Below are 16,126 nucleotides of genomic sequence, written 5' to 3'. Positions count from 1 at the left end.
AAAAATTCATTTACAAACTTCAGCAAAGCATCTCTTTTTAATTATTAATGCAGTTAAAAGAGCTATGGTTGCAGATACTGTAATAATAAAGCTTAATAATAAGCCTTATGCATCTGTGGCCGATTAACGTCTTACTATCTTTTCGAACACTCCATTGCCAAAAGGAATAAGATGAACATAGTATGATTTTTGGTAAAACTGGTGAGTCTATGGAGTCTGCCTGAAAATAATCTGAACTTCAAGTGGAAGGAGAAACATTTCCACATCCTGTGGAATGCAAACACACTTTTAAAGGAACAGTATTTATTCACAAACAACAACAACAAAATGTGCCTGGAGATGAGGAGCAAAAGCCAGAAACCAAAAGCAAACTGGCAAAGCAGAACTTGGACGGAAGTATGTTCATAACTCTAAATTTATGATTCCAATTACTCGAAATTTCCTCTCCTTTATTGCCTAAATTTGAATGACACACAGTAAGCAAGCAGGCCTCTGGCAAACTCAAACACTATAACATGCTACATTTACTAATATAATATTAGATACTGATTTCCAATGGACAGTAGAACTTTGCCAATTTTCTCAAGTAAAGATTAGGAACCACTAAACTAAGCAGTAGATGTTCTGTCGACACCTGCACCCTTGGCACCTGTGTTTTGAGCCAGATACAAACTGGAAATCAGACTGTGGCACCAGAGCAACATGTGTCCAATGCGGTTCTGCTGAGGGGAAGCACATTTCTGCTAAAGCACATTCAGCGCATGTTACCGTGTCAAACAGTATGATGTTAAAACATGATGATTAAACATGAGCAGGTTTCATACTCATCAGCCTGAAACTCACATTCAGTCTAAGAAGGTGGTTCAAAATTTGCAGCTCTACCTGTACAATTTTCAGTACTCAAACATACACTGACAAAGATCCTTCTGCCAGAGCAATTCCATGTGTATTTCTTCCTAGAAGATTAAGAAAAAGTCAGACTGGACAGCAGCAAAGCCAACGCAGAAGGAACTCAGCAACTCAATGGGCTAACCCTAAAGTTCAATCTGTTTTGTTCCATGTTATAAGAAGATTTACGAGCACCCTTGAAGAAACTATATCATTTTTAGATAAATTCTATCTGCTGAAACCAGGAGACAAATCAAATTTAGAATCCTAATTACTAGTGGATAGATACAAGCCTAGATAGCCAAGGAAAATCAGAGAAGCAATAGGGCAAATGGTCTGAAATACAATTCTTTCATGCAGTGCAAAATCTCTAAATCCCTAAGTGAAAAAAAAAAAAAAAAAAAAAAAGATAGCTTCTAAGAGTATTTGGCCTTAGGGTTGGTATTTTTGAATGTGATAACTATTTCAGATGTTTTCCTTCACAAAATCCTCAGGACAGACTATATTGTCAAGGATTTCTATTTTAAAGTGTGAGAATATTTTACTTAAAACCTTTCCACAGGATAAAGATTAACAGTATTTTGTTGTACTAACAGAATTATAGTACAAGAAACCGATAGGCTTTCTTAGAAAGGCATTTCCTGTCTGGTAATATTTACTATATGATTTATTCTTGAACTTTTTCATTAGTGATGCTATATTGAAACAGCAAAATATTTCAGGACCTCTGCACTGCCATGAAAAAAAGATGCAACCATGAAAATCCAGGATTTTCAACACATCTGCTGATGTATGCAAAAAATAAAACTGCCTTAAGACTTTAAACCATCCATGTTTGACAATCAACAGTCCAAAACCACAAGATTGAAGAACTCTGGAACTGCTTTATTTTGAACATTTTTTTCTAATGATCCAAAATGAGGTATAAAGAGGTAAGGTAAGGTGAGGTCTAGTTGCAGACTAGGTAAGGTAAGAGGTATAAAGAGGTAAGGTAAGGTAAGAAGTGGTCTAGTTGCACTAAACTAGTACAGTATTCTACCTAAAGCAATTTATCATCTCATAATTTACTCCATTACCATTATTTCAAGAAATGCTTAAGTGAATTCATTTTCTTAACAGGATTTGAAGTGAATGAGTGGACAACCCTCTTAACTAAACTCCTATTTTCAAGCGCTATTATACTAGCCAAATAAAGACAACCACAATTAACAATTGCTTCCTCAGCAAGGAGCAGCTCTTTAAAGTTCCTACAATCTCTTGAAACAAATGGCCTTGTGTGCTAATTACTATTCAGATAGGTGGATGACCATTTCACATGATCAGAAGGTTTAAATGTCTAAAAATATGAATTAGTCTTATGAACTCAATTATATGCCATTGCAGAATTGTATTTATCTGGCTTAAAATACTGAATCAACTCCTGCTACCATTGATTGGCATGATTAGGGTGCATATGAATGCCTGAGACCCTTAGTTTGTTTAACGTTATTTTCTAAAAACCTTTTTTTATGAAATAAAAGAATTTCTTACTTCTTTTAATTGGTATGATAACCCTATTCTTTAGCAGACAGGAAGTTTCATCATATGGCTTGGAAAATGAATTTGACCTTATTTTAGAAGGAACAATTTGGCTGTTCAAAACTGGGTGTGGGCAGCATTGGAGGATGCCAATCTTGGTTCCAATTACAGCCTTGCCTTCTCTTTGATCATGCTAAATAAGATTGAGTTTAATTCACACGTAGGTGTACCCTGCAAAACTCAAAAGAGTAAGTGCTACAAAGCAATAGAAGCATTCACAATTTAAATGACAGCATGTTTTATATAGAGGACTGTCAAAGAATATGACAAAACTAGCAAATTGAATGGAATTTAAGAAACCTAATGCAGTTGGTAGAGCTAAAAAGGGAAGGATTAATATTCCTAAATAAGGAGTAATGTGAGTTAAAGCAGCTAAAGATAGATGTGAAATCAATGTAATGATCACATAGTACATTTCTAATATTATGCAAATAAAAATAACCACCCATTAACAGAAAAGAATTTATCAAAACTTTTAAAGAGAGGAGCTAGATGTAAAAAAGAAAAAGACTTGGAAAAGAGAATGGAAGAAACTGAAAACTTATCACTTTCACTTATCAGTTCATCTCTTACTGATGAAAACTTGTGGAGATCTTACATTGCTCAGGTAGCCTCACAGGAGTGTATTGAAGCCATTTTTCAAACGAAAATAGATTGACCTCAGTCTTGAATTTTCACTCTTCATGTGAAGACATTCACATTTTATTTGACATTTTATTTGATTTGGAATGGCAAATAAACTGAGTTCTCTTTTCCTTCCCTCTCATACACACATGATAACTAGTCTTAAAAAAAAAAAAAAAAAAAAAAAAAAAAAAAAAAACAATAACAACAACAACAAGCTTTTAAAATGGCAGCAAGATTATATTCATCCATAAATTAGATTTCATGTTCTAATTTACCAGCATGCTCACAAAATCTGAAATCACAGTAGGGAAAGTAAGGAGAGCTACTGAAATTAATGAAACTATCCCAGGGTTAGTTTCTATCTGTATTCAAGCCCCTGAAATTTTCTGTTGGAGCTGGCAGCATCTCAAGAAGAAAAATGGACCACTTTGGAAGTCTCTGGAGAGACTGAAAGGATACAGAGACACAAAGAAGAAATGATAGCTTTTCTGCACCATTTAATGGTTATTTATTGGCAGGGGGATCAAATCTTAGCTTTGGGGGGGAAAAAAAAAAAAAAGTGACAATCACTCTAATTCCTAGATATCTTTCACTTTTCATGCCCAAACATGCACTAAGAAACTACTGAGTCTCCTCTTGTGTACTGTTGTTTCAAATTCAAGGTGGTAACAAATGGGAAGCTATATAAGGTTCCTATTATTATCAGGAACTCTCAAATACACCTTTATGACAAGTAAATATTAATCTAAATCTTACATGTATATATATGTTTAATTGAAAGACCATTAGTGTTTCCTTTATCTTACAGATTTAACACCTTCTACAATCAACCTGAAAGTTGTTCGTTTGTCTTTAGAATTCATAACAAATGAAATACAAGCAGTATTTAAACCAATAGTACAAACCTGCTATTAAAATAGCTTTAAGAAAATTTCAGCCTGCTTATTAAAAAAGAAAGGCAGCAGCTGGAATTCAAGTATGGCTCTAATGAGAAAACTAAGTCAATCTCTTGTTCAAAATAAGCCCAAACAGGATACTCCACCCATCACACTTTTTCATGGGATCTAACCATGGTCCTACTCTTCTGAACCCAAGTGTCTCTGGATGAAGGTGAACACTCCCTTGCTCCCTGGGACAGCTGAATTTTGCCAGAAGGAAAAGGCATGTTCCACAGTACAAGAGTTACTGCTGCATCTTCTTTTCCTCTTTCTGTACTGATTCTTCCTCTACCTGTCTACAAGTGATGGTAAAAGTCATGGTGCTTTGTCTCCACGGCTATTTTGAGGAGAGAAAGAATTTCAGCAATGTCTGCCATTCCCTCCAACACCTCTAAGGGAGAAGAGGAGACTCATTGATGCTACAACACTTTGAAGGTTCCTACGTGTCAGATGATAGGGGCCAAAATCTTCCTAATAGCAGCAGGTACACAGAATTACAGAATAGTAAAATGGTTTTAGCCAGGCAAAGCTAGACAAAGCCATGGCTTATGCCACACAAGGTAGGCAACCTTCAAGAACAAGATTGCACTAGGTGACCTCCAGAGTTCCCCCTGGAAAGTCATCTTTTCTATCATTTTGTGAGAATTATAGATGTATAGAGGCAAATTTGAATGCCTAACATCAACAATTATAACCACATTTTTGTAACTAGAAATCAAGTGATTCAGAAGCAAGACAAGTCTTTGGACCTCCTCCTTATCTACAAGCATTTAGAATCAAGGATTTTTTTCTAACAAGTTTTCCATTTCAAAATAGTTTTAAGTATGTCATGATATTCATCAAACAGCCAAAATGGACTATTATTTTTGTTAGCATAAAGTAAGTTTTAATCTTAAGTACCTATAGCTTAAGTTTGAGAACATGAGAAGTGAATTCCTTGCTCATATTTTAAAACCACTGGTAATGCATACAACGTAAAAGGTGAGAGAGACAGTTCTTCTGAACTGAAAATTCTCAAACTTACATATTACCCATCACTGGGTAGATATAAGGTCAAAGACTCAGCTGAAGATATAACACCCCCACCTCATGTAATATGCAAGATATAACACCATTTTAAATTTGCATAAAAACATTTATGCAAGCGGTATAAATATGTTCTTTGAATAGGTTAGCTGAAATTTAACTATGCTGATGAACATGCATGATTTCCAGTACTTTCAGTTTCCATCCAATAAAAAATATTTTGAAGTTGATTCTTGCAAACCATTTAAAAACAATTTTTAAAGAAAGATTTACTTCTGCAGGCAATTTTCAAACTAACTCTATTCAAAATTCACTAACTTTTAATTACTTTTCAAGGTTGTTATGAAAAAATTGCTACCACCAAAATTCAAGAAGCCTATATTCTAACAATTTTATGAGTGCAAAATCACCTTACATTGAAATAAATTCCAATAACATATTTAAGGAAATGGATTTTACACAGACCTTTCTTCAAAAGTGGGCGTTTTTCCTCAAAAAAAAAGACAATACAAACACTTTTAACTGTTGAATTAACAATTTGCTACGAAAAATAGATTTCATACCCAAATTGCTTAATAAGTGTTCATTTCTTAACCAATGCTTCTAATGCTTCAGTTTTCTCATTTAAGAACTGAAATTAAAAACAAAACAAAAAAACACAAATATGTAGTTAAGGCCAGTTGGATTAAGTCATCTTAACATGATTAGCTGTTAAAATAACAAATTGGAATGTGTATAAGCAACTGAATAAACATTCAGTCTTCATGAAATAATCATAAACCCATGGAGGTAAAGAAATAGTTAAATATCAGAAGATTACTTTTATAATGGAGAGAACTGGCAATAATAGCATAGAGTGGCTGAAGGATACTATTTCTAAAAGAGTGATTTTAATAGCTCACAGATAAAGGAAGTAAATCCTGTGATTATCTCTTCTTCCTGTCTTTAAAAAATTCCAGTGATAAGAACAGCTCATATAGAGCCATCTAGATTTGCTTTTTCTATGGTGATGTCAGTTTCACGGATATACTTGGCATAACAGCTTTGATTAAACATTTTATATAATTGTAAGCTTCCTGAGGGGACTTCAAATGGAACCATCAGGTGTTTCAGTTAGATTCCAGATGGCAAGAGATTTGTTCAGCTTCACACTCTTCTCCTCACTGATAATACCAAACCACTGTGGAATTCAATTGTAAGTAACTCCAGGAACCATCATGTTCAAAATTCAAAGAATTCAAAAATTCTGTTTTTAAAACAAGGCAGAAAAAAAAAAATTCACAGGCTTTCCCCAGAGTATTTTTTAAAACAGTGTCTGCATTCATTACCATCTAAAAGCAGAACTACTGCAGAAGGCTGTATGCAAACTGAAACAGGCACCAGCAATACTTTTTCACTCTTCATTGGAAATGTGGCTACATGAACTAGACACAACATCTAGAAACATACAGCTATAGTAGGGTAGTAAGGAGAAGGTAGTCGATTAATAGATTCACTTGGCCTACCATAAACATTGGCCAGTATTTATACAATCTTTCACATGAAAAGCTAGTTTCTCTATGACCTGGAGGAACAGCAATTCTGAGGAATATCCAGCGGTACTTGGGAACATTTCCCTCTATATCCATATTCTGGAGAGCTTTAAGTGTAGAGAGCTTATAGAATAATCATAGAATCATAGAATGCTTAAGGTTGGAAGGGATCTCTAGAGGTCATCTAGTCCAACCCCCCTGCACACGCAGGGTCACCTAGAGCACGTGGCACAGGGCTGCGTCCAAGCGGGTTTTGAAGATCTCCAGAGAAGGAGACTCCACAACCTCTCTGGGCAGCCTGTTCCAGAGCTCTGTCACCCTCACTGTTAAAAAAAAAAAAATTCCTTAAGTTCCTGTCAGAATAATCATTCTGACAAATGCCAAATATCACTTTTCTGCTGCTTGCATTTCCCTGTTCCCAGTGGTTGTGCCCATCTCTGCCTTGCTTCAGCTCCAAAATTCTTTGTTCACCACAGATGTCAAAACTCAGTAGGTGCCACGTGGAGGTTGGCTGCTTCTGCTTGTGCTCATGCACAGCACTGACCCAGACTGAGGAACTAACAGCCCAGCAGGCATTTAACCTCAATCCGGCATTCTTTCATTTCAGCTCCCTAAAAGGTTTCATCCACTGGATTTTGGTTTAGACGCACAACAACAGAATTGGCCTTCTGCCCCTTCTGTGCCCGATAACACACAGCTGTGACAGCTTGAGGATGCCCAAGGAAGAGGATGCAGCTATTGAAGTTTGAGGGTTTTTCCTGCATTTTGTCAAATAACCATAAATGTAAAGTGATCATCCTGCAAGAGCTCTGCTTGACCCTTTGAAAGAATGGGTACAGATACCCAGCTGGAAATAAATAAAATAAATTTGAATTTCTTTTTTTAGAATCAGAGCCTAAATCTAAGTTTTGTTTTGGGTCCAGCACACAGACCCAGATGCCAAAAACAAGGAGATTGCTGGCTGAGAATAAAGGGTCATCACAGCTGCTGTTACGTGTGAAACGACTCCAAGGTAGCAGTAAACAGGGTGAATGCAGTGAAATTAATGCTTGTCAGCTAGGATGGAGAACAAATACAGAAGGAGTATGTTCACTGTGAATTAGCCGGTTTTTCAATGATAACAGAGGAAAATGGAAGAGCAAGAACTTACACAAAATTTAGAATTAAGGGAATGGTACAATTCTGAAAAGACTTCACTGTTATGCCAATTGACTGTAGATTTCAACTGTGGATTTATCCAAACACTGTATCTGACAAAATCGAATACTCTCTGTAAAACAAAGGAATTTAGTTGCTGATATTCATTTAAAAATTTCACATCTGTAATCCAGTGTTAGATTGTCTTACCAATTTAAGATAAGGCTGAGCAATTCTTCAAACTTTGGGTATTTCAGAACACAGCTATTTCATATCCTGCTTCACACAAGCAGAATACAGAACCAGTGCACTCTTTCATCTTAGTATAACTACAGAAATTATTCATGTTCATTATGAACATGAATAGTTTCATTCTGTGAAAAGATCTTCTCTTTCCTTTATAATTTGCATATGTTAACTTTTTCTTTTCCTGTTAGCCGAAGTTATAGCAGCATCTCATGATATGGAATTCTTTCAATGAGAAAACTAAACTAATCAAAGTCTGATGAATTTGAACTTCAACATAAACTGTAACTTTTTCAGACTTTCTGATGTTTCTTTTTAACAAAGGAAAGACCAGTAATGCATTCAGCCAGTTTACTGATAAATGACACTTCAATCAAAATCATTTCTATGTTTTATGAGATTAAAATATCATGACTCGACTGTATTTCCAAATTCGCAACAACAGCTCTAGCAACGTCATTGAGGAAGAACCCAAATACACAATATAATGGGACAATTATTAGATGTTTTAAAATTTAACGTATGGATTTGTAGAAGTTTAAAACAAAAACAGTGCTTAGAAAATAACATAAAAATCTCTGAATTTAATCTTCTATTAAAAATAAAACTGCCAATACACATCCGATCTCTCCGGCAACTACACCGTAATTATGTACTCTGATCCATGTAATATCCAAAGGTTTGGAAAGGTGTATTTCAATGTAATATTCACTGAGATTTCATTTGATCTCAATGGAATTTTAATCTGAAAAATATGCCAGAAAAAGCAAAGGTAATGACTCCGTTTATGCAAAAACATTTTTATTCCTGTTGAAAGTACGTAAAAGCAGATTAAAAGTCTTTTGAAGCTGTACTAATTCTTCCTGTTTGTCAGAACTGTCCAGGAGATCGTGTTCTTAGTTCATCCGAGAGCACTGTTAATTTTCACAAATTTTTATAATTCTTTCTGAAATCCTGTAATGGATTATAGTAAATGTTTACCTAGTGTTTTTGAATGGCTAGGAAAATAGGTATTTGGAGAAGTCTGAGGACATGTAAAATGTCAAGATGTTATGAAGAAGGGATAAAATTATCTGCAGCTATACAGATGCTACTACACTGATATCTTCTCAGGAAACAGCTTTGTCATGCTCCTCCATTAACTGTAACTTCAGTATGTGCTAGATTTATTAGTGGAAAGCTCCTTAAAGTATTTCAAACACATCTCATAGGCTTTCTAAAGTATTCATGAGAAACTTTGAAGCTTAACGGGCTTTTAAATCAATTCAGCACCTAAAATTAAAAAGGATAAAACAAAAACCTCCTCTGAATTGATAGTCATGGCACTAATTTTCCGTGCTCCTGCAATGAGCAAAGAACCAAAATTTTGCTGGTAAAGGCATCCTGCAGCAATCTAAGGGAGAGACAATACTTATTTAAATTATAGATACATGAAACTCAATTAACTTTTAAAACCCAAAGCGTACATTGGGCTTTTCTGAATTTTCAATCTGTCAAGGTCTTTTCTGTTCATTTTTTAAGACATTCCTCATCTCTGAGGCAAAAAAAGATAACTATTACTTACAGTAAGATGAAACAGAAAGTCCAATGAAAAACTGTTTGTCACATGAACACTATCATAGATAAAGATGATTTACATTAAGGATTCCTCATTGTTTTAAGAACTGTGACCAGTCTGAGCTGTAGGCTGCCTGATGGACTCGCTAGTTATTTCGAGCAATCAGAAAATTTGTGGAGGAAAAGATGAATTGATAACGAAACCATCCCACTGCTTATAGCCTTCTTTTTCCTCTCCTTTTACTGCAGGATGATATTGTTCATTTCTTTTAACTGTTTCAAGACACACACAAAAATGTTTCAAATAAAAAAGGATCATCTGTTTTGGAATTTACATTACATGTATATTTCCCAAAACAGTTATGGGCTGGACACTGCCTGGCTTCTGAGAAGATACAGAGAGCTGCAGAATAAATGCTCATTACCCATATCTTCTTCTGTGTTCCCACCTGGGAAGAACAGCAGCTCCCGTTCTGAGCAACGCAGCTCTTCTCTCTGAGCCAAAATGGGCAGAAAGCAGCCCCTGGTCTGCCTGGACAGGCAGAATGGAATGGATTTTCTAGACTCTTCTAAAGGATGTTGCTTGAGGTGCACGTTATCTATATGCCATGCCTTTGGGAGGCCACTCCCAAAGGAAAGAATATATAGATTTTTCTGAAGCATTCAAAAGAAGAAAGCAAACTCTGTGGGCACATGGGGACATGGTGATTTCTGATACTACACCATGCAGCAGTCCTGCACTACGTAACTTTCTCCCTTTTGGATATTCCTATGCAAAGGAAATGGGTGAAAAGTAAATCTTCAGCAACTCTGAGAAAAAAAAGAAAATTGGTAAGACAAGGGCATGGACAATTTCCTATGATTCCATAACTTTAATTTAAATAATAGAAAGACTAACTCATTAGTTCTAAATAAGTGACAAATATTAGCATAGTCTTTACTCTGGAGGCTAATGGAACAACTCAGATCAACAGCAGAAACTACTTATGACAACAACTAAATACATCTCTCATTTTTATGACCAAGTTTCAAGGCTTACTTAACAAAGGCACCATCTAAAATTTACTGAACTTGGCAATAAGGAAGCTTTCTTCTTTTTCATCCCTCAAATAAAATTACGATTAAAATTCTCAAACCTTTCAACAATGTATGTTATTTTTTTCTAAATGAATCCTTTTATCTACCTTGTTTCCTTATGTCATGGAAAAATTGTGATGAGAACTTTTACAATGAAGAAGAAGAATTTAAAGATAATGAGAAAATATAACAAAATATGTAATACCATAGAGAAGGAAACCTATTGGCTATGGTGAAGTGTTAAGAAAAAAATAAATGAAAGGTTGTACTATAGGGAACAATTAGTTCATACAGAGCTGATTACAAAACCTTCAGAAGAACAGCAGATAGTATCATTAAGACAAACAAACTAAACGTGTTCACATACCCTGCTTTCAAACAAGCATAACCACCTCTGGCTGAGTCAACAGAGAAAAGCGGCTGTGTTTTCATGCTCATGGGTAGACTGTATTGATGCTCTTCGGATGGTTGAAACCACAAGGATATTCATTAGGTAATGTGCATTAAAGATGTACATAGGCCCTTTTTGGGACCCTGAAGCATTTGTAGACATGCATTTTTCCCCCCAGTGTTCATTCTTTTCATGATTCAGGCCATTTAGCTGAATATGGTTTTTTTTTTTTGCTGGGAAAAATCATGAGCAGTATCCCTAGGCTGCATTTATCCTTTATTTATAGCACAATCCTTGGAATTGTCAGTACCAATGATGAAACCAAGGAGTAGAAAATGGAGAATGGAATTATATAATCATTTTTCAAAAGTACATCTAAACACACACATCCTACACACATTACATTTTGTAGTGAATAAAACTGTAACACTATATGTATACTATATGCACTATATGTAACGAATTGTTATTAAGCAACTAAACTAAAAATTTTGATAAGAGAAGAATTTTCATTTAAACTAGAAAATGTCTGTATACAATGAGTATTTTGAGTTTGTCAGAAATGACAACAATGAAGATGAATATATGGAAGTGTTCTAAATCATAGAATTTATCTCTAAACATACAGATATTCCCAGTGCAGCCCAGGGCTCCCTATATTCTACCATATAGAGGAAAGTTATTAAGAACTACAGAAAAGGTTACTCTTTTGACAGAATGGCCTGATAGCAGTTGGCATCAGCTGAGCACATAGTACATTCTCTTGGTGTGCATGTGTCCAGAAGACAGTCACAGACAAATTTCCATTGTCAGTTACATTGCAGGTTGATGTTTTACCACCAAAAATATACAACTGCACTGCTGATTGAAGACGACAAAAAAAATGAAAAGCTCCAATGCATTCTTAAAGAGTTGCTGTAAAAAATGCTGTAAATCTGATTAATTGCTCTGTGGCTCTAGCCACCTGTAAAAGCTTCATTTCAAAGGACTACACCCATGGTGATATAGTAGGGAATCAGGATTGTAGGGATCACTTATTTTTCCCTTTCAGCCTACTAAGAACAGCACAGAAATTTTTTATTTTCACTAGTTGAAAATATAAATGTACATGAGAGATGAAAACATGGGCAGAAATGCTTCCCTAGCAATATGAAATACATTGTTAAAACTCAGTCTGTTGGGTTTCAGCATTTTGACCCCAAATACTTACTGAGCTTAAGCATTTTCCTTAATTGTGCCTGAAGTATTAAAGCTGTGATGCATTTTGCTATTAGTATTCTTGACTCATGTAATGTCATTTAAATTATATATTTTGGATAACTTTTTATCTCTAAAAAGAAAGTTTATTTTATATATATGTATTTATTTCACAGGTCTATATTCCAATTAGAAACAATCACTGTAGTGGATAGATTCCAGTTAAATACTTGCCTGCTTAGATGTTTACACAGTTCCTTCTTTTTAGCAGCTAAAATTTTCTACAGTCAATGGTATTCGTCAAAGCAGCTATAAAGGCAAAAAAGTAAAACACGAGGGTCTAATATGCCTTTATATTTTTTCCTATTATTTCCTTTACGTATTTCCTCTTTGCCATCTTACAAAATAATCATAAACTCATCAATCATCCTGGGCCCACGAATGCCAGGAAGCAGATTCTAGCAATTGACAGCATCTCAAGGGAGGCTGTGCCCAGAAATATGATCAATGTGATTTTCCCCAGTAGGCCAGCACTGCTTTGTATGCTTCTTCCTTGCCTCTGCCATAGGATAAAGCAGTAATCACAAAGCCTCTCATGAGCTCTCATGCAGCATTCATCAAGATGCAGGGAGAGATACAAAGGAATCTGTCTTCAAAATTATTAATGAAGCTAATTTTTAACTATGTATGATGCCTTTTTCATTCATAATTATTTCCTACTCAAACAAGCTTTTTTCCCAGCAAATCTTTTTTTTTTTTTTTTTCCATTATGGAAACATCTTGCAGTCCTGGCATATTTCATTTTGTTGAATAACTTTATAAAATATACATATATATAAAATATGTAATCATTATTATAATAATGCAGGCATAATAATATGTATTTATATTATATGATTTAAAATATTTAAAATATTTTGATATAAAAGAACTTGTGCATAATTACAATTGAAAGACATGAAACTAATATTAAATAAAAAATACTATCACTCATCCCATAATTAAATCCAGCTAAGCTTGCACAGAGCATCTGAAAAGGTTTCCTTGCACTCTCCTAGTGCTTGCTTTGGTAAGGAATAGGTTCCTCTTTCTACATTACTCCATCTGTCAGCAGCTTTAAACTATTAGCTATTAGTAAGACAGAGGAAAGTCCTTGGCACTTCTAAGGTTAGAAGCATGGAAAGGGCACTGGACTGCTATTCCATCCCCTGTGCAGGAATGATATTCCTTGTTTCCTGACATTTGAGCACTCTGGTAGGACTGCTCCCACCTTTCCCTTTCTTTCCCTCCACAGAAAGATCTCCAACATTGATGTTCCACCGCAATGGGGAAACTGAGAGCCAAGAGGATAAGTCTCCTGAGTCCAAGTATCTCCTCATAGACATTCACTGGAGCCAACACAAGACAAATGAATTCACTAACTACAGAAACAGTGTGACTCTGGGGCCTATTGATTAAAAAAAAAAAAAAAAAACCCACACTCAAAACTCTTCCTCATTTCCTTATCATCTCCTCATGCATGCAGAAACACCTGCTCAAGAACAAATATATGCATGCACATAAACAAACAAAATTATTTTCAGTCTTCTATAAATTAATATACACAGCATACAGAATGTGTTGTAATGCATTCTAGAAAAAGAAGGAAAAAACTAGGAAAACGCACATATGACCTCATTGTAATTAATTCTTTTTCAAAATACCTGCGATTTCCTTCTCAGATATATCACATTCAGCTCTCTGAGGATAATCCTTAGCTTGCCACTTAGGGACAATTTTACTATCATCTGAAATGATCCCAAATTTCACTTGTTCCATTAGATTTGTTAAAAGTTCTTTGCAGTATTTCTCTGTAGATCATGAAGTTATAAGTAGTATGCACTATTAAAAACTTTGTAAGAAAATATATGCTTTTCCAAACATGGATCATTCCGTTGAAAAATACTTTTGTGCAATTTGTCCTGTAATTCCTGCAGAAACTGTCAGCGCTTTTTCTATTGCTACTCAGTGTACGCTGAATGTTTATGTTAGAACTGGAGAATTTCTTCTTGGCAATATCCTGTCACACAAAAACCAGAAACCCGAGACTGTAGGCCTACTGAAAGTTAATTCAACATTTACCAGTCCTCAAACAAAATGGTCATGTAGCAGGCAAACAAATCTGCCTTTCCTTTCCTTTTCTTTCAGAATCCTGGTCAATGACAAATTGTGGCCCCCAGGACACACATCTGCTTCACTAAGTGACACAACCCAAGGAAAAGGTGGAGAACAAGGGTTAGCAACAACGAACATCTTTCCCAAAGACAGAGAGCCTACACAAGAGAAGCTGGAAAATGGCAAGTAACAGCTGAAGCCAGGAAATACTACCTCAAAATAAGCCAAACATTTTGTTGATAGTCACAGATCACAAATTTCATATCTCATTAATCTTTTTACATTTCTTAACATTGCTCGTTAATAAAACCTATTGCTATACTTTTTGAAAGATGGTTCTTGTTCATTATTTAATAATTCATTTTGAAACAAATCTTACAAGTCCTGCTATTAGTGGATATCAGATTTAATTGATGCATACCTAATTATTTTATTATTTTTATTCTTTAAGGATCTGGAAAACACTCCCAAAATAATATATATCTTCTTTGTAACTCATTTCTGATGTACACTCCGAGTAATTCTTACATTAGAAAGAGACATACACAGAAGCGGAACTGAAAGAATTCTCCTTTTCAGGAAAGATTTATTTTTCAGAAAGATTCCAGTGACAACTTGGGGCCAGCCTTCAGCTGAAGTACCGAATGTTGTCTGTGAGGATGTGAACTTCTTTGCCTTTCTAGAAAGTCAGCGACTACCAACACGCTCAGGACTTTGTTGCTAAAACTGACCTCTGATAATAGTTCGAAGACAAAGAAAAAAAGGAGTTTATGAAACCTCATTACAAAACACAGAGCCTAGCATTAAACAGTTGCCAAGAAAAGGAAAGAGGTTGCATTTTGGAAAGGAGAATGTATGGATCAGCATTGTGCTAGTTCAAGATCTATTTTCATATCTAGTTCTAGATTAAAATGAGGCTGTAATCTGACATTAATGGAATATTCAGGAAAATCCAATTAAGTTCTGAAAAGCACTCCTTTGCCTGCGGAACACATTATTTTTACTGCAAATTTCACTCATAATGGGATTTCGCAACAATTTGGGGTTTTTTATGCTGTTTTAAGGGGTTGTAGGAGGGGGAAAAAAAAAAGTCTGTAATAGCCTGGATTGTGAGTACAATTTCTGGACTGTGATTCTTTTATTACTGAACTTCCCTTTCCACATCTTTTTCTTTTATTATTCCTCTACCTCTCTCTCTCTTAGTATATGTATTCAATTGTGCTATTATATGCACACAGGACTTTCTGAAACCCCAAAGGTTCAGAGATCATATAATATGGCTGCTTTCCAAGTACATTTCAGTTCAGTAATAATTACAAAATTGCACAGCAGGTTTTGCTGTTTCAGCTCGGGGCAAGCTGCTTGAAGTCCATGATAATGGTCTTTTGGACACACAGCCGCAATTAGCTCCATTCCCCCCCACACACTCAAAAAAGACACAGCGGAAGCAAGAAACAAAGAGGAGAGAAAAATGAATGAAAAAACAGATGCCTACAGCTAAATTTTGCTTCCTCTTGCATTCCAGCAAATACAGTGAAGCAAATCAGAAAATTTCATCAGTTTTCAGTGGGTATGAAGTAGCTATCACTCACAGTCCAACACCTTGTTCCTCAACCTGAAAACCACAGAATTCCAGAAACCAAAATTATTCAATTTTACGGAAACTCAATTTTATGTTTTATAGAAACGATGAAAATACAGATCTAAATTACTCTTTATATATATATAATATATATAAATAATTTAACCCTGAGTTTTCCACTTTTGCAGAAAGATAC

General features: G+C 35.2%; 1 protein-coding gene across 1 annotated transcript in view; it reads right to left on the bottom strand.

Moving 5' to 3' along the window:
* Positions 1-16,126, bottom strand: part of KCTD8 (potassium channel tetramerization domain containing 8) — an 82,542-nt gene that overhangs the window by 27,889 nt on the left and 38,527 nt on the right. The window lies entirely within an intron of this gene.

This window comes from Tinamus guttatus, unplaced genomic scaffold, assembly GCF_059628265.1.
Source record: "Tinamus guttatus ecotype Peru unplaced genomic scaffold, ASM5962826v1 Tinamus_guttatus_pri_ptg000213l, whole genome shotgun sequence".
Lineage (NCBI taxonomy): Eukaryota > Metazoa > Chordata > Aves > Tinamiformes > Tinamidae > Tinamus > Tinamus guttatus.
This window is presented reverse-complemented; position numbering and strand designations above follow the sequence as displayed.